Here is a 21015-nt window from a genome sequence, read left to right as displayed (position 1 = left end):
TCGAGACGGCGAGAAGTGAAAAAGGCAGCAGCGATTAAAGAGCAGGGTTTTTGGCAGTGGCCAGTGTAAAAGAGGAGAGGAGGAGCAAGGGGACTTGAGGTCTAATCGTGACCTAGATTCCAAGACGCCCAGACATAATAGGCCCCCCCCCCCCCAACCCTCCTACCCTCCACCTCAGTCAAAACAATAACAGACAGAAGAGGAGCTGCAGGAGGAGAGGGGCCCCGTTTGGGGATGGTTCCACCCCACCACCTCAGCCCCCCCTGTGTACTGTATTTGGCCTCTTTGAAGCTAACTCCCAGCAGCTGTATGCAACGTTGGCCCTCAAATCTCTGGAAATTCCTGGAAAGGGAACTCACGGAATGTCGAGGCCATGTTTGGATAAACTTCTGCCGGGGTCTTTTGTATAGTCTCCAATTTTTGTTAAGCTCTGGATTGTTTCTTTTGCCGGGAAGACAAAAGACTCCCAAGTGGAATGGCTGCAAATTGCTTAACAACATACCATGTGTACATGTGGGCACATTTTCAAGCTATACATCTGTTGAATTTGGAATTACATTAAAGCAGTAATTCGACATTTGGAGAAAAATGCTTAATGAGAGACATCAGTACTAAAACAGTAGTGTAAAAGGTGTCTGCTGGGTTTTACGGTCTAGCATCCCAACATCTCATTGATTTAGTGAAATGTTACCTAAGCACTAAGAACAGAAAAATACTTTGCACATCTATAATGTGAGACATGTGCGTCAGAGGGGTACGAGTAGGTCATAAGTTGCAAAGAAACTCCCACATGCTGTCTAACTTGCAAAAATAAAAGTTAAATACCTGGCAAAGTTTTTGGTACTAGACCATTGCCTGAGGATGTTTTAGAACAGAAACATTGCCAGCTATTAAATTTATGTTTGCAAGTTAGACAGTGTGTGGGAGTTTCTTTGCAAACGAAACACTAAAAATTGACAAAAATGATCAATAAATTACATACTATACAACCCTACGGAATATTTGTGACTGACAAAAAAGCAGATTTTCTCTTTTTTCCAAAGATCTCCAGAAGTCAGCGTTTTATCTTTGCATCAGGATTACGGCATAGTTTTTGTCTGAGTATGTCTTTATCTCTCTCTCTCTTTCTGTTCTCTGTCTGTTTTTTCCTTCCGTACAGTAAACTGGAGCTTATCTTTTAGCCGTTGTCCTGCTTGTGGAGTCAGACCCAGACAGTCACTGCGATGTGAGATGTCTCACTGGGACACATCATGCAATCTATGGCTGCTCCTGCCTTTGTTGCCTGTTATGAACCCACATTAGTCACATCACATGCTAATGAATGTTGGATTCACACACTTATTCCCCAGTTAGTATGCAATTTCAGAAACAGTCCAACACTTAAAGAAATGCACATGTTCACAGTCAGACTCGATCAGAATCAACTGGAACTCTTTGCATGCTCTCTGTATATTTCATTTTCTACCTTGTTTAACAAGAGTTACAAGTACAGAACAACAGTACAAAAATAAACAGTAGTATTGTGTTCAGAGCAGTTGTGCAACTGGAGCTATTTTTTTTTTTATACCCGACAGCTAAAGCAGATGTTGCCAGGTGCACTCACTAGCTTCTCACTTGGGGTTGGTTGATAGGTAGAATTACAGCAATAAATTGTGGTCAAGAAATAGCTTAACATGCCATCTTGACCTAAAACCTGATTCTTCAGGAGGAGATTATTTTCCTAATCTCTACACCACTGTGACATTTCACTCCTATGGTTCTGTGTAAGAGGAGTGGGAGGAAAAAAGGCTAATTCCCTTATTTGGTCAAATGCAGCCAATGGTAGCCTGAACCAAAACTCTGGTTATTGGCTGGATTACCACGGGTGGATCACAGGAATATTTGAAAAGCCGAGGTCAGTGGGTTGGTTTGGGTTAAACAGAATTTGGTTGTGAGTCAGGGATGGGGAGTTAGTGAGTGCAAGCGTGGGAGGATTGTGGGTTTGATGCTCACAGAGAGAGCGAGAGAGAGACTCACCCCGTAGCCACCAGAGACAGTGACCAGCCATTGGATTTGCAATCTGCAATCATTCCAAATAGATGCTGTGCATCCATAATAAGCATTTTGCACTCATGCAAAGTGACAATTTGCACGTAAATACAACCGTTGGGACAATATGGTGGTCTATTTTTGACCCATGGCTGCACGAGGAAGAGGCTAAATGGTAAAATGAAAAATGTAAGAGTGAGGAGCTTCATTTCATTGACCTTTGACAGAGACAAAATGATTTATACAAGGTTTATTTAAAGAAAAAAAAGACGTGTGAAATAACTCTCCGCCTGTAACAATCATTCCCAGCAGCACGCTTCATGTTCAGCAGCTGTGACACAACACAATACAGTCACAGACTCTATTAAAAAGTAGCAGAGACTAAAAATAAAAAAGTAGAAAGATCCCACGAGAGAGAGAATCCGCCAAGCTGGCTACTACAGTGAAAACATACAATTACCCGGGCTACTTATATGTTCACCCAAGGCCAAGTGATTGTAGGTGTGCTTTTAAACAGCAGCATCCTCAACAATCACCCACTATAACAGCCTGTGGTTCAACTCCAAATCTGGCACCACAGCGACTAATATAACCTAACTGCTAAATTTAACACAACACAGTCGGGATATAAATAATCCTAGCAACTAATGTGAGGGGCACTTCCTCCTTTTGTTCCATCCTGAGAAGGGCCTGCGGGCAAATATAAAGAGAGAGTGAGACAGGGAAAGGAAAAAGGAGGGTGGGATCGCATTAAATAAAGAAGAGAAAGACACTATGTGGGCAGTGAAAAAGAAAGAGTGTGAGACCGAGTTCTGACACTCATGGTGGATAATGATGTGGCACTGCCATGGAGAAGAGGAATGTGACAACTTTCCCTTCTCTTCCCTTTAGATAAAGAGACAAGTGGCTTGGGGCCAAGGAGGCCAAGCAGATGCTTTAATTACAAGAGACAAAGGTTTAAATGATGGTGATGTGTGTGTGTGTGTGTGTGTGTGTGTGTGTGTGTGTGTGTGTGCGTGCTTGTGTGGGGGTCCTTGAGTGTGTGTGTTTGTGTTGGAAAGGGAGTAGAGGAGATGACTTCATAATGTGTGGAACACATTTCGTGATTTTTTCACATGACTGTGTATATATATATATACACACACACACACACACACAAGCATGTATTAGAACAAAAAACACACGATGAAGCGTATACAGCATTACAGCTCATATAGCCAAGTCTATTTCACTACATGAAAGGCTAATATAACTGACAAAGATTTTAAGGAATTGAGCTGACAATATAATTTGACCTGATTTGCAGCTTGGCGACAAATATAGTACCACAAAATACCAACCATGTCTAAAAATATTACTCCACTGACTGCTTGAAATCAAAAGTACAGCCTTTGGAATGACACTTAATAGCGATTCATTTTTTCACTAAATCGGGCCACCGATCAAAACTAATTAAAGCTTATCCCACATGGGAATAAGGTTTAATTTCTGCAAAACTCAATTGACTTTGATCTATTTGGGACACTCAGGAGCGGCTGAGGTCCATGACATGGCTTGACATGGGGTTAGAGTGGACTCTTTTATTACAGGGTCGGAGTTTGCAGAAGCTGTTATTGGCTAAACAGAGTTTGGTGGTGGTAGATTGAATAATGGATGATTGGGCCCATGTTCTTTTTTTGAGGTAAAATGGGCACCTAGTAAATGAGGGGCTGGTCAGCGCTTGAGGCCTTGGTGACATATGATACAGGGATGCTAACGTCACACACACACACACACACACACACACACACAGAAAAGGGCATATATTAGATGCACACACACATATATATATATATAGTGTATATATATATATATATATATATATATATATATATATATATATATATATAGTATATATATATATATATATATATATATATATATATATATAGTGTATATATATATATATACAAAAACAGTATAAATCAATATGCAAACAGATTTGTTTGACAGTCATTGGTCAACAATCAGCAACGGTTGCAGCTGGTTGAGAGAGAAAGTGTGTGTGTGTGTGTGTGTGTGTGTGTGTGTGTGTGTGTGTGTGTGTGTGTGTGTGTGTGTGTGCTCATGTGAAATGGAAAACCAGGCCACTCTTAACCACCGGTATGTATGAGCCACAGTAATGCGTCCTCTCCCCCACCCATACATTAGCTTTAAAACAAGAACACGGGGGACCTCGCAGTAAGCATGACGGACAGCCTCCACCAATCCCACCACCACATGAAGAGAAGAGAAAATAACTGCTTTTCATCCAGTCTTCTCTTCGTTTTTGTATGTAGACACCAGACCAAAACCAACATCAAGCTCCTCAATTGCTTTGAGGATGATATAAGGGCAAATGAGCCCCATACAAGCGCTTCCATTGTGAATCACACTGTTACATTTGAAGCTTTTTGCTCATGCTCCATTATAGAGTAGCTAACATTGAAGGAGCCAAAAGTCAATGTGACATATCTTTGAAGGACACATTTTCTGTCCCTGAGCTCAAACTTCTAACCTTTTTAGTGACAGGTTGGCCTGTTGAACCCTTCTCTAACCTCAATATGTCATCAGCGCAGTCAGGTGATAATGAGAAGCTGGATCTTGAGGAAGATGAGAAGGCCAGTTATGATTGAGCACTTGTGCTGACTCATGTCTTGACACACATCCAGCATAACCTGAACCTCTCGGTATTTACACTCCCCCAGGCCCCCTGTCACCCGAGGTCACAAATAAACAGGGCGTAAAGTTGCATGGTATATAAAAACAAAATTAAGGGATAGCTTGACATTTTGGGAAATACACGTAGGCTATTCCCTTTCCTGCCGAGAGTTAGATGATAAGATTGATACCACTCTCATATCTGTTGTTAAATTTAAAGTTGCAGCCAGGAGATCTTAGCTTAGCATAAAGATTCATCTATCAGCACCTCAAAATCTTTATGATTCACATATTATTTTTTATGTTTCATACGTACAAAAAACAGTGTAAAAACACAAAGTTGTGGTTTTACAGGGGATTTATGCTATGCTAAGTTAAGCATGATTTCGTAGCTTCATATTTGAAGGGGAACTCAACCGATTTTACACATCAGTATCTGTTTACAGGCGTTGGGGAGTATTGCAGCTCATGTGGAAAAAAAGCAACATAAAGGCTTTCTACATTATGCCGCTAGCATAACACACCCAAATCTCCGAACTGTCAGTGCTAGGTTTGCATTGTGGGTAATGTAGGCGCCAGGCTTTGACAAGGAAGAAGAATACATGGCTTAGTCAGTCGGTTTAGCATCCAACGGCGTTGCCACTCGGTTGACCGTTCATTTTGTAAATATTTAAGCTTGAGTGAAGATAATTACCTCTTCTGAAGAGCCCATCATGTTTTTTTAATCCTCCCTGTCCTCCTTGGCTACAAGTGATGCGTGATCACGGAAGGCTTGCATAATGGGAATGCAATGACAGTGTTGTTGTCTTTACTTAGAATTCCTCATGGGGGTGACACAAATTACGCACTTTAGCTTTAATGAGGGGAAACATCAGTTAAATCAGGAAACGCTGACTCTCTCCGTCAGTCTCTCATTCAGGCTGTTTCCACCATCACATGTCTCCTCACAGTCTCCTTCATTTCTGCTTTTTACCCTCTGAAGCAGGTAAGCCACCACCCACCCCAGCCAGGCAGCCAATGAAAACTCATAGCTGAATTATGACGAGACAGACTGCAATGCTAAATCAGTGAAGAACTCTTTGAGTGGACATATATGACAGTGGTACTGAGTCAGACAGAAGAAAGATGGTCATACTACTCACAACATCCCCCTGATAATTCCACTTCTGTTTTATAATAAAGAAGATTCATTTGCTGCAGGATTCTTAAAGGTCCCATGACATGCTGCTTTTTGGATGCTTTCATATAGGCCTTAGTGGTCCCCTAATACTGTATCTGAAGTCTCTTTTATAGAGTCCTTAGTGGTCCCCTAATACTGTATCTGAAGTCTCTTTCCCGAAATTCAGCCTTGGTGCAGAATTACAGCCACTAGAGCCAGTCCCACAATGAGCTTTCCTTAGTATGTGCCATTTCTGTGTCTGTAGCTATTGAGGAGGAGAGAGGGGGGGGCAAGGTAGAGGGTGGGGGTGTGGCCTTGACCAACTGCCACTTTGCTTGTTTGCTAGCCATGATGTCTCTCTCTTTCTCATGGGTGGGCCAAATTCTCTGGGCGGGCAAAGCAGAGAAAGGGGAGGTAACCTTGCTCCTTATGACGTCATAAGGAGGAGATTTCAGATCGGCCCATCTGAGCTTTCATTTTCTCAAAGGCAGAGCAGGATACCCAGGGCTCGGTTTACACCTATCGCCATTTCTAGCCACTAGGGGACCATAGGCAGGCTGGGGGAACTCATATTAATGTTAAAAAATGTTCATGCCATGGACCTTTAAAACCAGCATTTAACTAATGTAGTCTGTTAGTATGTCTTGTTAGATTTGGAGTTGCAAGGTCATCACGTGACAACAGCAATTAGTATTTCAGTCAGCGTGTACCAGCACCTGCCATGTCCATGACACACTCCTTGTGCGTTTAGTGTCAGATCAACATGCACTGTGTTTACTGCTAAACAGTGGCACTCTGCCTGCTTTTACCAAAACAAAATGTTTGTCTTTTTCTTGACATTTGGCTCAGTTATGTATTGGAAACAAAAATGATTCAGATAAAAGGAAACAAATGCAGGTACAAATGAAGGAGAAGCAGTCACTAGTGAAATCAACAGCTATTAAATTGGCTGCAACTTGTGCTCCCGTGTTGTTCCGCTGGCCTTGAAATGCCAATGCTATTAACGATTCCCATGGTAAACGCTAGGTTATTACCCTTCAGCCACCGTTACCAAAAATGTGTGAACGGCATAATCAGGACATTATGTTAATCTAATGGAGGCTCACCAGTGAGGAGTGACGTTGAGCCTAGCCCCGCTCTCGCCTACCTGGACTTCGGGGAAGCACCCATGCATCCCACGAGTGAGTGATGGATGTTGATTGAAGGCCATTACTTAGCACCCGCTGAACTCCTGTCCTCACACCGAGGGGGGTAAAAGCCCCCAACGCAAGGTCGAACAGCAGCGGGCGGAACATACTGGCACATATAGACACACATAACAAAGCTACACATACTCACACAATGGCCAAAGAGGATTCAATATCATATGCCATAATCAGCCTCTAAGCCCCAACAGAGGGGGTCTCTGCGATAAATGAACTTAGGGCGCTTCAATCCTATTTTATCTGATTATATTTCCAGCGCTCATAGCTTACAGTATGGGGCTTAAAACAAGTTAGGGTCAAGGTTAGTTCAACCCTTAGATGACCCTGCACCAGGCCGTAATATGTTTGCGGCGGTTTATTCAGTCTTTGTTTTTCCCCTGTCCACTTTAGGGAAAAGTCATCCGGGGGCTCCGCACTGATATATCTGCTTGAAATTCTCATTCATCAGCATGGAATAATGCACAACACAACACTTCCTGTGACCACACACACACACACACACACACACACACACACACACACACAGAATCCTTTGCAAACCCCGGCTACATCATCTCCTGGGAACCCGTTTAAACAAGCATCGAACAAAAACCCAGGCAAAGAGAAAAAGCTGAAAATTGGATCACAACTTCTCCCGTTTTTCTTCTTTTTTTTCCCTCCCTCTAAGCTCACTTCACGTGAGACAGCAGGGCTTTTTTTTTTTTTTGCAGTCTTCTGAGGGACGGGCTAATCCAACCATGGACCCCCAAGAGAAGAAGGGGGGAATACCTATCGTGTAGTCTTTATCCTGCCCCGCTTCTTCCCAAAGGGAGCATCGGGTAATTTCTTTCCCCTAAATAGTCAAGCTGGCTCCCCCACACATACTAACACAGACATACACGTGCAGGCCACTGCCAGACTTAGTGACTGTGTGGCAAGATACTGTAACAACAGCTTACTTCTCTCCCCTGAGACCTTCCTGCTACCGTATATGGGGGGGGTGAGCCACGCTTTCCATTATGCACCAATATAAACAAATCGCTCCTACTACATGTTTCACAGCTACACAGGATACAACCAAGGCTTTAATTGTGCATAAATAAAGGTCAAGCATGCGAGAGGTAGTAAATGAAAGATGAGAAGATAGGTCTCGGAAATATCCACTTCAATTTGAGTTTAAGTGCATCTTTCCATTGACTTTGTATGGAATCTACGTGTAAAATTCACTTAGCGTTCTCTCTGAACACAGTTAGATTGTAGACTGAGAGTCAACCAACAAAACTTACTATTATGTATGTTTATAGTTTTTCACTTATTACGTAATGCAGGATGTCACGGGGGTTGGTCTGACAGTAATGACTGTCTATTTATACACCTGTGCACCTGCATGGCGGAGGCTAGAGAGCGGGTGAGTTTTCTGTTGACCGCAAGTTTCACTGCAAACGCAAATTTCACCATATCCACGTTCACCTTCACACACAGTATTTTTCATGCTACTGGATTTTGTCGTTTTAGTTTTTTCTTGTTTTCAAATGGACAAATAATCTTTAAACGCATATCACAAAGTGGAACTGGATTATTCAAATGGCGGGTCACACAGGTGTTGATTGTTCCCTGACTCAGCCTCTCAGCAGCTTATGGAGGTTTCAAAGAAGTCGCTACAGTAACAAAAGTTAGTTTGAGCGCTCATGAGAAATATATAAACGAAACAATGAATACAAAATAGACAGGATTGGTAATCAAAGAAAATCCCAGATGTATTGTTTATAAACCGAGAATTTAGAGAATATTTGTCTTATTTATGTGTCCATACCTTAAAACCTCAGTGATGCACCAATATTTGGTCAAATGTTGTGGCATTTGTGCATGCCAGAAATCCTAAACAGTAATCCTGAATGTCTTTTTTTAATTTGCACTAAAAATGAAACGTAATGCAGCTGAATTTAAAATTAAAAAAAAATAATTAAAGAGATCACAGGTAACCTACATGTCAAAGAAACATACATGTTAACTTACTAGTTACCACCAAAAGTAGCCAGCATTTGATATCACTTTATTTCATGGGTCCGTAATTTCCTAGCAAGTTTTTTATTATTTTTCCTATGTGGAGTATGTGTAGTACTCAAGTATGTGTATTGGGAAAGAGGCGTTGCTCTGTTGTTTTAAACCCATTTATTATCAGATATAGTTCACTATTACATTCCCTGTGATGCAGACTCTATTGCACACAAAAACATTGAGGTGTTTGAGAGGAAGTTTTTCAAGCGTCCCACTGAATCTCAGTAACAGACTGTCAGACAGACCCCTGGAGAGAGTTCAATCCAGTCAGCTACAGTGTACATGAGGTAGCTTCTAGTGACACTTTTTATTTATAGGATTTGTGATTTGGTTATAGCATTGATTTGGTAGCAACATTGATGAACAGACCTTTTGGTTTCCTATTTGTTTGTGTTACTTGAAAATCAAACTGTGCCTATTAATCCCTGAGATCCAGCCTTATGTGACTATGATTTAATTGATAAAACGGAGCAACTAAATGAATCATTTCACGTGACCTGGCGTAGGCTTAGAAAAACCGATCATGCGATGTATCACTCTTCTTTCTCTTTTGCTCTCTATCACTCCACTGCGTCTCTCTCTAATCGACCTACAAGAAAAGGCCCTAATCCTGACCCAGAAGAAGAACATATGCTGTGAGGTGGAGGTGGGGGTGGGGTAGGGGAGAAAGGGTTGCATGGGAGGAGGTAAAGAGCTATACTGTTTGAGAAGAGCAAAAGAAACAAGGTAACTGTGAAAAAAAGAAGATAAGAAGAGGGAAAAATGACCAGTAAGCAAAAGCAGCGGTACGCAGGATGAATGGAAACACAGGGAGAGGAAAAAAAAAGAGAAGGAGGCAGCGAACTCATTAAGAGCTTACTGCTGCAGGGATGAAGGCCGAGCAGCAGCCTGGGTGAGACGGGGTTAACTAATCCGAGCCACAGTTCCTCCCTTGGGACCTGGACTGCACACTCTGCTCCCCACACACACTAAAGCTATTGGACTTAATAAGATTCCAGGTGATTTCTCTCCACTTCACTCTCTCCCCCGATTTATCCTGACTGAGTGATAAAGACAGTGTCGGGCCTGACGTTGCTGTCAGGACTGGCTGGGGTCAGACAGGAAGCTTGGGCCGCTGGATTGATTTATAAAAGTAAATGGACTGCGTTTATATTGTGCTTTTAGACTAAAGCGCTTCACAATGTGCCTCTTATTTGCCCATGCGTTCACACCCTAATAGCGGCTGCCATGGTTATCAAGAGCAAGTGGGTGTTCAGTGTGTTGCTCAAGGATATTTGAGGACAGGAGGAGCTGATTAGGGAACCACCCACCCATATGATCTATGGACGACCCGCTCTAACTCCTGAGCCATAGCTGCCCCATGTCTATTGACCTTTTCATACAAATTCACTGATAAGGTAAACATCAATATATATTAAAGGTATTTGCCAGACTGGGTTGTTTTCTGGCATGGGGTCACTATGAAATTTTGTACAGACCTTCATGGACCTTGACTTCAGTGATCCCCTAGTCCAGGGATCTTCAACAGGGGGTCAGATTCAATGCAGGGGGGGGCCTCCAAATTATTTTAAAGTTTTTTTTCAAAAATTTAAAAGTCAACATGAATATAACATATTATTAGCAAATATAAATCTCCACTGATGATGGGCGTACTAGATAGCCACCCACAGATACAGTTCATCCTGAGTATTCACTGTGCCACATGTATGTTTAACATTAAAACATGATTTATAAAATCAGTCAAGCAATTATTAGGCTATTTTAATAGCTTAGTATTCTATGCAAAAAAGGTATGTATAAAGGCTTTAGGCTGCCCTCCACATTATTGTAGGCCCAGTTTAATATGCATCTTCATTTGATACAATATATGTAGTAGGGGGTCCCTGATCCGTCTCTCTTTCAGTTAAGGGGTCCTGGGCTTAAAAAAACGTTGAAGACCCCTGCCCTAGTCTGTATTGACGACAGTTCATTTATGAGATGGTTTCGGTGCCGCCGGATGTTCCGCCAGATGTCCCTCACTTTCCGCTTTCTTTGAGTTAACTTTAACTCCGGTTGGGTCAAGCAACATTAACCGGAAACTCTGAGCAACTTTACAGGCTGAAAATGGCAAGTTTTGAAGAAAATTGTGATCGTGCAACAAGGCAGGGCTGCTTGGTAAATTCGGTGAATGATTGTAAAGATTTACAAAGAATATGTTTACGGCATTTACTCTCTAACTGGGACGTTTTGGGACCGATTGGCGGGGATTTTCTATGGACAAAATACACATGGCGATACACTGGTAAGAGCAAATTACATTTAACCACACCTGACAACAATGCCCTTGCTACTTTAAAGAGTTGTAGCTAAATGCTCAATAACTGTTATTGTGTTTTCTACTTCAGCTCCAGGGATTCTCAGGGACTTTCTGTGTTTATTTTAGATTGGAGACAAATTAGCTTTTGTGATGATTCTGTTAAACTGAAAGCTTTGAAGCTTATACTGTTCTCACTGTTTCCCAAATCTATATGATGGATGTGGTGAGTGCAATGTTTTCATGACCAATAGTCATAATGGATGAAAATATGAGAAATACCTCAATTTCCCCTAAAAGTCAGAGTGCAGAGTGAAGAGACAAAAACAGATGCAGATATATTATTTCCCCCATCCTCTGCATGTGCAACTAGTGAACAGAAACAAAAATGCAATGTGACTGCCCTTTTAATGATGTTTTCCTTTAATGATGCCTTTGTGAACACGTGTCTGTGTCGGGAACAGAATATAAACTATGTGGTTATGCCCTTTCGAGGAAGTCCTCTCGGCGAAGGAAGTAAAGACAAGTTTCTCCTTCTGTTTAGTCATGTGTCATGTGTGCTCCCTTGGCTCTATTTTGTTCATTGTCTGTCTTCCTCGTGTCTTTTGTGGCTGTCTCTGTGTCTATTTTTGTATTTTTTATTGGGCCTCTTTCACTTTGTCAATCTCTGTCAGTCTCTTTTTACATCTTTTTTTCTCATTTGTTTTCTCCTCCCTCACTGTCTCCCTCCTTCAGTCTTTCCAGACAGTGGGCTGTCTGCTCTTTACTACATGTTGACACTCTTGCACCGCCTTGCTCTCGCCATAATTGGCCGCCTGGTTTCGTCCTCGTACGCCACTTGGCGCAGAAGGAGAGAAAGAAAAGGCAGAGCATAAAGCGAGACAGAGAGAAAGGAAGGGGAGTGGTAGCTGCCGGCGCCCGGGCCTGGTCAGTGTCTGTTGATCTTGGTTGTAGTAATATTTAGTTTAAACACTAATAGCTGGCCACATGTAAATGTCAGGTAGCCTCGAACAAGTGCACTGCAGCTGAAAAGTCAGGCATTAAAGTCAGAAAAAAGAGAGAGACCTAACAACCCACAGGTGCACACATACTGTACATACTGAAGGAGGTGGCCAGCTTCAGTCTCCTACGTTGCACCGTTAAAGCTGAAATAAGGCCCAAGTGCTATATTTGCTCTTCATAAAGATAGCACTGGGCAAATAACATTACAGACATGCTCGTTATTGCGGAGAAAATGCAACATAGTTGCTCCTTTTTACCATCCATGGTCAATAAATTCAATTGCTCCATAAATGCTTTTTATTGGTACTTATTAAACATGTAGAGCTACACAGCAAGCATTATCATCAGTATAATCTGTAGAAAAATGGCTTCCAATTGGCAATTTTATTCATCTTATCCAAATAAATGTAACCTGAAACTATTCAACCTTGAACTTCCTATTTGCATTGTAATGCTAATCCCAATATGGATCCAAGTCCAAAAGCTTTTTTTTTCTCTCCTGAATTGGAGTCTCATCTCTGGAGTAGGAGGGTTTCTTGGCCTAAATGTATCTGCCCTGGATACACTAGGGGGCTTTAATGGGAGCATAATGATATCAGTGCAGATTTACCTGGGCAGAGTCCTGCAGATAAATGGGTCAGAGGGATGAAAGGATGATGGAGCTGCTCAGCAGGAAGGAGACCTAATCGTAAGATGTAGAGGGGTGGGCAGGGAAGGATTTATAATGTTGAACTGAAATTAAAAGTCATTTGTTTTCTAGACATCAGTATGAATAGCCCTGGTGTTTGTTATATATAAATAGCTAATCACATATGTACAGCTCTAACGGCCAGTTAACCCGCTGGGGGCTGGCATTGTTAGCCATTTCCTTTTCCTCTTAAGGCCCAGACACACCAAACTAGCGGCGATGAAGGCCGACTGTTGCAAAAAAGTCGCTGAAAAGGGCCAACTAGTGCCAATGGGCTAGTGCCAAACTAGGGTGACAGACGCTCACCGACGGCCCGACATTGGCCAGCGGTGGTGTGTTAGGGCCTTTAGTTCCATATGTGGTTTGAGCACGCCGTACATTACTGTGTGACATGATTTGAATCACAGAGTAATGTACAGACAGGTCCCAGGACAACCCGTTGCTGTGCGTTTCCACAGTTTGGTTATTTGGTGTCACCACAACAAAGAGACAAATGCTAGCTAGACCCCCTGTTTTCTGTAATGCAGGATGTGTGAGAGCTGCCAATGAGAAATATCATGAACTAGAAGTAACTTTAAGTGGGAATCAGTGCTAACCTTAGCAAACTAGGCTAACTTGTGGAAACTTCTTAGCCTATCTTGCCAACTTTAAATACTCCCCAAAACTGTTTTATCTGATTTTTAGAGATGGAAAAGTATGCACTTTACCTGCCATATCGTTTTAGATTATATTTCCTTATGCAAAAAAGGGTGTAGAATTCAAAGTTCAACTTTATGTAGACTAAGTGAATTTAGTTGTAAGATTTGCTGGCATTGAAGTCATTCATCTATATACCTACCCAGTATGAGTTAGTTTGATTTGATTCATTTTGATTTTACTATTACTCGATGCAACTGCTCCTCTGGTCTGGTCCGATCCGATTTGATTTTATGCGGCTCATTTCAGTCAAATCAATTCTGCCTTTGATGCCGACAATCACTGCCTATGACATGTTGGCAAGCCTGCAAAGCAGTAGGTCCATCTGTGCTTGGCCTAGTTTTGGTTCACATTGGTGGCATTCCAGATCTCATTCTCAAAGGGGACAGACAGAGACACACAGTGTGCCTCGCACTGGATAAATGTAGCCTTGACATTCAAACAGTCTGTAGCTTGGCTAGTCAATTCATTTTGGCAGGCACAGGATAATCAGAAGCCCCAGCAGTTTGTAAACTCAAAAAAACGAGCTTATGTGAACAAAGTGTTTGTTTCAGTATCGTGGGCTGCATAAGAGATAAAGATTGCCTCAGCTAGATTAAATACACAAGGTACATGCATGTACAGGTATGGACCTGCCTCAGAGTCAAGGGAAAATGCACTGATTGTCATTCTCGCCATAACAAATCAGGACGCGCAGGTCTCACCAACTGCTCAGAGGTGTTAGGTTATACAAGGACCTGTGTGTGTGTGTGTGTGTGTGTGTGTGTGTGTGTGTGTGTGTGTGTGTGTGTGTGTGTGTGTGTGTGTGTGTGTGTGTGTTTTTAACAGCCACCAACAATTTTGGCTTACCTGGCACAAGATGAGAGGGAAGCTTTACGTCTGATTTATGAGAAAAGGAGCAGGAACATTGAGTTACGGGTGTGCGCGAGTATGCGCACGGATAAAAGACACCTGATAGGAAAAGTATGTGAGAGTTCCCTGAGGAAGAAAAAGAGGGGTGGAGCGCTGAATGGTTGGAAAGGCCAGGCGTGTCTTCTCACACACATTAATGAGCAGAGCAAGATCTGTGTGAAAAGTGCATGTTTTCACAATATTTTGGAGTGAATCTCTTTCCAATGTGTACCTTGTATGTGCATCTGTGCACTATGATTGCGTTTTAAAGTGTTTACTTGGTCATTAAAGTGCTATTTTCTGCTAATATTCGCTTTGAAGAGTTGATTAAACAAGTTGCTTTAAAATCTTCATTTTGGAATAAAAAAGGCTATAAAGGTTAAAGTTGTGTCCTACAACCATGTTATCCACATTCAGAGCAACTTGAAATAAGCTTGACAACAATCCAGTTTCCCTTCCCTCACTCAGTTATAGGCTATACCTGGGGATTCATAAATCAAAATACTGATCCCACTTGTCAGCTTTCACATAAATCTGAATAGTGAACAATTGTGTTCGTCACGTTACACATCTGATAAAACAGTAATTGAAAAGGTTAGTAGGTTTATGTTAGTGTGTTCACCCAAAGGCAGAACACACTGTGCCTGACGGTGTGTTTAAGTAAGCGCTACTGTGAATGAATGCGTAACATGCAAGGTGAGCGGTCTGGACCGGATTGAAGCAGCTGAGTAGAGCATGAATAATGGAAGCTGATGCAGTCGAGCCGCGTCTGTAAAAGCTACTGGTGTCAGTGTGGGCTCCTTTTGAGGATAGCCTGGAATTTTTTAATCCCTGCAAAGCTTCTAAAGGTGTGCTTTTGCAAAGTGTTTTATCTTCCTTCAGCTCCAACTTTTAAATTCACTCACAAAGAAAAAAGGATTCTGTTCCTTTAAATGGCAGCCAAATATTCTGTTGGCATTTGGACATCTTAGGTGATTTGATCTACATTTTATGAAACACTGGTGATTTGCATTAGTTCTCCAAAGTGTGCAGTACAGTGGTGTGTCATTGTTGGTAAAGCATACCATAGTTTGTGAGTATGTGAGTCACAGCTTAGCAACTATATGTTTACCAACCTTAGGCCAACGCTACGCAGGGATATCCCTAGGAATCAGGCCAACTTCTCTCCAATTGATGGATTTAGTATCTTTCCTTAATCTTTATTTAACTTGGGAATGTTTTCTGAGCACACCCTGCACACTCACTGTTAGCACACATTCACACCTGCTGCATTTCAACCAGCAGAGCAGGACTTCATTTGGCATTTGCACAATATAGGAAAAGCTGAAGAGATATATGATGTGGGTTAGAATTGCATTGCTAAATCATGTAGGTTAATCTCCCCCCCCCCCCCCCCCAATTAAGTCGAGACATGGGTGGTGGTGAGGATCTGAAGAACACAAGTCTTCACCTGACAATCTGAACAGATGGGATCTTTAACAGAATTCCAATTGATTGTATAGGACGTACCAGAAGTGGTTCTGATGAAAATAGTTGACAAAATCTCTCTTCAAGGTCCAATTACTAGCTGTTCTTATATGTGTCGTTCTTGCGGGAGTGGGGACAAAAAATGTGTTTGTTTTTTTTTCAATTTGAAAGACTTGTTGGAAAGGGCAGAAAGTCTGTGGATTTAATTGACAGCAGGAAACACAAAAAGCCTAAATAAAAGAGGGGAAGAATATGAAAAGCACTAATCTTCCCGACTACGCTTAATTTGCTCCATTGTTTAGGCCAGAGGGCTTAGAGGTCAGCCACATGGAGAATAGCTGCTGATGGAGGAGAAAGTGCTTCTTTTCCACCTTCCCAATGCATTTATGCAGCTGATCCACAATTTGTATTAGCAACCTAATCCTGCTTGTTCTTTAACCTCTCAGCTGCCTGACCATCACCAGGCCCAGATCTAGGCATAGGCATTCTAGACACGGGCCTAGGGCCCATTTGCCACTAGGGGGCCCAGTAATTTCTAATCTAACACTTCATCTAAACTACGGATGCACCGAATCCAGGATTCGGCTTTGGATTTGGCCGAATAGTGGGCTTTTTGAAGGGGTTCGGTTTCTGCTGAACCTTAGAATTTTTTTTCCATCGAACCGCTGGTCGCCGTAATGACGCCGCCGTTGATTACGGAAGGTGTTTACGTAGGTAGACCGTTCAATGCAGTAGGCTGTGAGAAAGTGAAAATGGAACTCGTGAGCAGAAAAAGTGTTGTTTGGCAGTACTTTCAGTCAAAAGAAGACGATTCAAGTCGAGCTACATGTTCAATTTGCAATGCCGATTTGTCTCGTGGTGGCAAGGACCCTAAACAATACATAACATCACCGCTGTTAAAACGTTTGTGTATGAAACATCCGAAAGAATACGAGTTGTGCATGAAGGAATCTACACACAGCAACCAAATTGCAGCATCTTCAGGTACAGCAAAGGAAGGACAGTCACAGCTAAAAACTGGTGTTAACCATTTGTTTACTTCATTAATGTGTTTACTGTGTTAATGGACTGAGGATGGGAGTAGGATTCGGTATTCGGCCGAACCCCAAAAATCTGGATTCGGTGCATCCCTAATCTATATTTATAAGTATACAGTATAGATTATTATATTATATTGTTTTAATAAAAAGTACAGTAAAGATAAAAATGTTCCACTCCAATTGTGAGAAAATGTGTTTCCGGTTCCGTATGTTAGCTAGCCATAGCGGTTATACTACCACTTTTCTGGGATGCTTTCAGGTGCATCGCACAGGGGCTTTACACATGTTTACAAAGTATCCATTTGGAGGGGGCCCGAAAAATGCAGTATGCCTAGTGTAATCTTTCCATTTAATCCAGCTCTGACCATCACATCACTCAGTTCATATTGTGGGTGATTAGTAATAATTGCTGAGCTGTAATAATTGTTGATTTTGCTTGTGAGCAGTTATCAAAGAATGAAGCAAATATGATGCTGGAATTTTCCCATTGGCGTCTGTGTGTAATATGGTCCACAACAATAACTATTATGGGTCCACTCAGCAGGTCACGTGAGTCAGTTATCATAATCGTACGCCTACTCCCTGATGTGTTTGTTGCCATATCAGAGCGTGGACTGTGTCATATTGACATTCAACAGAGCTCGGCGTGGACACTTGTCAGCAGTGGAAGGTTCTTGGGAGGGCAAAGAGGAGAAGTGACTCGGACACACATGAGGGTGTAGCCTAGATTTAACTGTCATGTAACCAAACGTGTCCATGTTTCCGTGTCCAACAGACACATGTCCTTTCAGAGTGTCCTTGATGGAGTGTATTATAGATTTGTCTCTGACCTCTCTTGCTATTTTCCCTCTCATCACCTCTCCCCTCCCTGTAAACCTTGTGTTTTTTTTTTCTTGTTCCCTCCCCTTCCACGTCATTTTTCACCTCTCCTCCTGTCACTCTCTACTGGTACATTTTGTGCTTTAACGCCTGAACACCATTCCCTTGAGGGTGCAGGAGATGCCATAGTAGTACACTGTCTTCTCCATAACACGGTTTTAGATGCTTGGCACTGTTCACACCTGCAGGGGCTAACAATAACTGTGAAAGGAGGCCATAGGTTAATATTGAGGGACAGTTTGTGTTTAGTAGCCTATTATGGATGTCCACAGTGTCTCTATAGATAGAGACATCAGGATAGCCGTAGTAGGTGGTGCCTCTCATGTAATCTGTGCCTGCATGGAATGTTATGTAACATATATATAATGTTATTGTTATAACAATGTATAGAATTTTTAATTTCATGATGGTAATGTTTTTTTTAATTCTGGGGAATAATTATAAAGGTTAACGCTGCAATAATTTTAATAATGGATGAAATGTGCTGCATAGTGTGCGAAGTGTGCCTAGCTAGGCTAAGTTTACCAGCTAGTTAAGTTGTTAGCTGCTAATGAGCCACACATTTCTCACCAGAGAAAGACCATTGTACCTGTCATCCATTGGTTTGTGGACTACCGTTTTAAAGCATCAAGTTTGGCATTTCAGCCATTGCCATCTTGGTTTTTGGCTGTCACTATATTGGGTTATTGGAGCCAGAGGTGACCATATTTGGACGATAGGGTGGAGCTAAGTTATCCAATGCAGATGCTAGTGCTAGCTCGCTTGGTCAGCGAGGTGCACAAGTGAACAGCCAGCTTCTTAGAGTGTCTTTTAGTACAAACACTGAACAAATGTTCAAATTAACTTTCATGAACTGAAAATGCACTGTGAAAGGGTCAACGTTCTAAAACGAAAACATGGACAACACTGTGATAGCGACTTGTCAATCACAAGGTTGCCACGCCCTAAAGCATACCCTGCTTTATCGTCTATTTTACTCTAAATATGACCATGCTGTATTGAAGACCTCATGACTGAGACCACAAACTCATTAGGAAAATGTTTAATGAGGTCATCAAGCAAGAGGTTGGGTGATTTTCTCATAGATTTCAATATAATTTACTTCTTTTTGCAACCAGTGTAATCGCCTCCTGCTGACCAAAGATGCAGGTCTAGGCGCTTCCACATTGGCTTCAGTTTTCAGGCCTGGAGGTTGCTGCTTGGTGACCAAAAACAAAGTCAAAAAGAGAAAGATTAATAGATAAGCTACTGCTTGCTAATGCATTAGCCATAAGAACATTATATGGTCATAATATGTTATTTACAACTTGTTGTGTGGCCCCCAAGTGGCCAAAAGATGTCTAATAATGCAGGTGTAAGGAAAATTGAATATCAAATATAAATGAAAGCCAAACTATCAGTGCATTTATACAATCAGGCAGGACCAGCCCAGAATCAGGTGTGGGTGAAGGTTTGTGTTGAAGTGTCGGTAAAAAAGAACACTTATCAATTATCGATTGTGCAGCCTTTAAACTACACCTGTCCCAAACAAATGCCTGTGAAGCCTTGTCGCATTACAAATAACTAAGTGTAATTTGCAGTTTGTTGGCTTTAAGAGGCTCTTTAAGTACAGTTTAATACCAAAACCAAATTCAAAGTACACTGTGGGCAACGTAAAAACGTTTAATAAGCTACCTGATGAGCTCCAGACAGAACATTCAGACCTCAATATATTATAACACACTTTATTCTGTTCCGATCAGCCAGAAATACAGATCAGGATAGAAGACAACACAAACACTTACTTGCACTCTTGAACAAATAAAAATACAGACATAACAATGAGCTGCAGGCAAATTAGTGTTCATTGTGATTGCTAAATCAATATAACAAGGACAATCGGATGTAACCACATTCTGCTTATTATAACCAATGAAATTAGGTGGAACACATTGGTATATCTCTATGAGGGGAACTGATAAGCATAAATGATTGAGTGGTGATGTTCAGATGATACTTGTTGACTGGCTTTCATTGTGTAACCCGGGCACTCAGCATCACATGCAGGAGAGTCCAGGAAAAGAAAGACCATGTGCCAATGGCACTGGTGCACATGCTTGTGATGCACATGTATGCCAGGGGGTGATACAAAAATATATGAAGAAGTGAGCAAAATGTCACGAAATCGCACTCTGATATGCTGAGCAACTCTGGATTTCCACACGTTCCCAACGTGAACTCTCAACCTCCTTCATGAGGAAAGCTCAAGAAAGAGGGACACACTTAGAATAGTCTATATCCTTGACGTTACACTTCCGGGATTGCTCCGGTGCCGCAGGAAATTCCGCCGGATGCCAGTATTTTCCATTTTCTTCCACTTACTTTGTGTTGGAATTTTAAATTCGGTGGATTAATGAGGACTATGGTTGCCTGCTCCTCAGATCTCTGCAGGGTAAATTGAGACAGCTAGCTAGACTGTCCAATCTGAGTTTGCTCTCGCATGACTATTTTCAGCGGCTCTGTGCGGAGCTTAGCGCCGCCCATGACGATTCTGATTGGTTTAAAGAAATGCCAATAAACCAGAGCCCGTTTTCCTCCCATCCGCAAATGCTATGTGGAGTAACCAGAGGTTCTGGCAAACAAGACTACACTTAGACACCTACACAAAGAGAGAGAGAGAGAGAGAGTGTGTGTGTGTGTGTGTGTGTGTGTGTGTGTGTGTGTGTGTGTGTGTGTGTGTGTGTGTGTGTGTGTGTGTGTGTGTGTGTGTGTGACAGAGGGGGGGAGAGAACAGATTCAAGGGATTTTTTTAAGAGCAATTATACCAATTATACAAGGTACACTTTGGTTTATTTTTGCATCAAATGGGAAAGCTGCTGATGAATTTCCAAACTTATTTACTTACTTTATTTACTTACTTTTTAGCTAACATTCAGGACACTTATAATATGCATAATATACAGAGGTGTTTT

The sequence above is a fragment of the Sander vitreus genome, chromosome 23, assembly GCF_031162955.1.
Source record: "Sander vitreus isolate 19-12246 chromosome 23, sanVit1, whole genome shotgun sequence".
In the NCBI taxonomy this organism is placed as follows: domain Eukaryota; kingdom Metazoa; phylum Chordata; class Actinopteri; order Perciformes; family Percidae; genus Sander; species Sander vitreus.
This window is presented reverse-complemented; position numbering follows the sequence as displayed.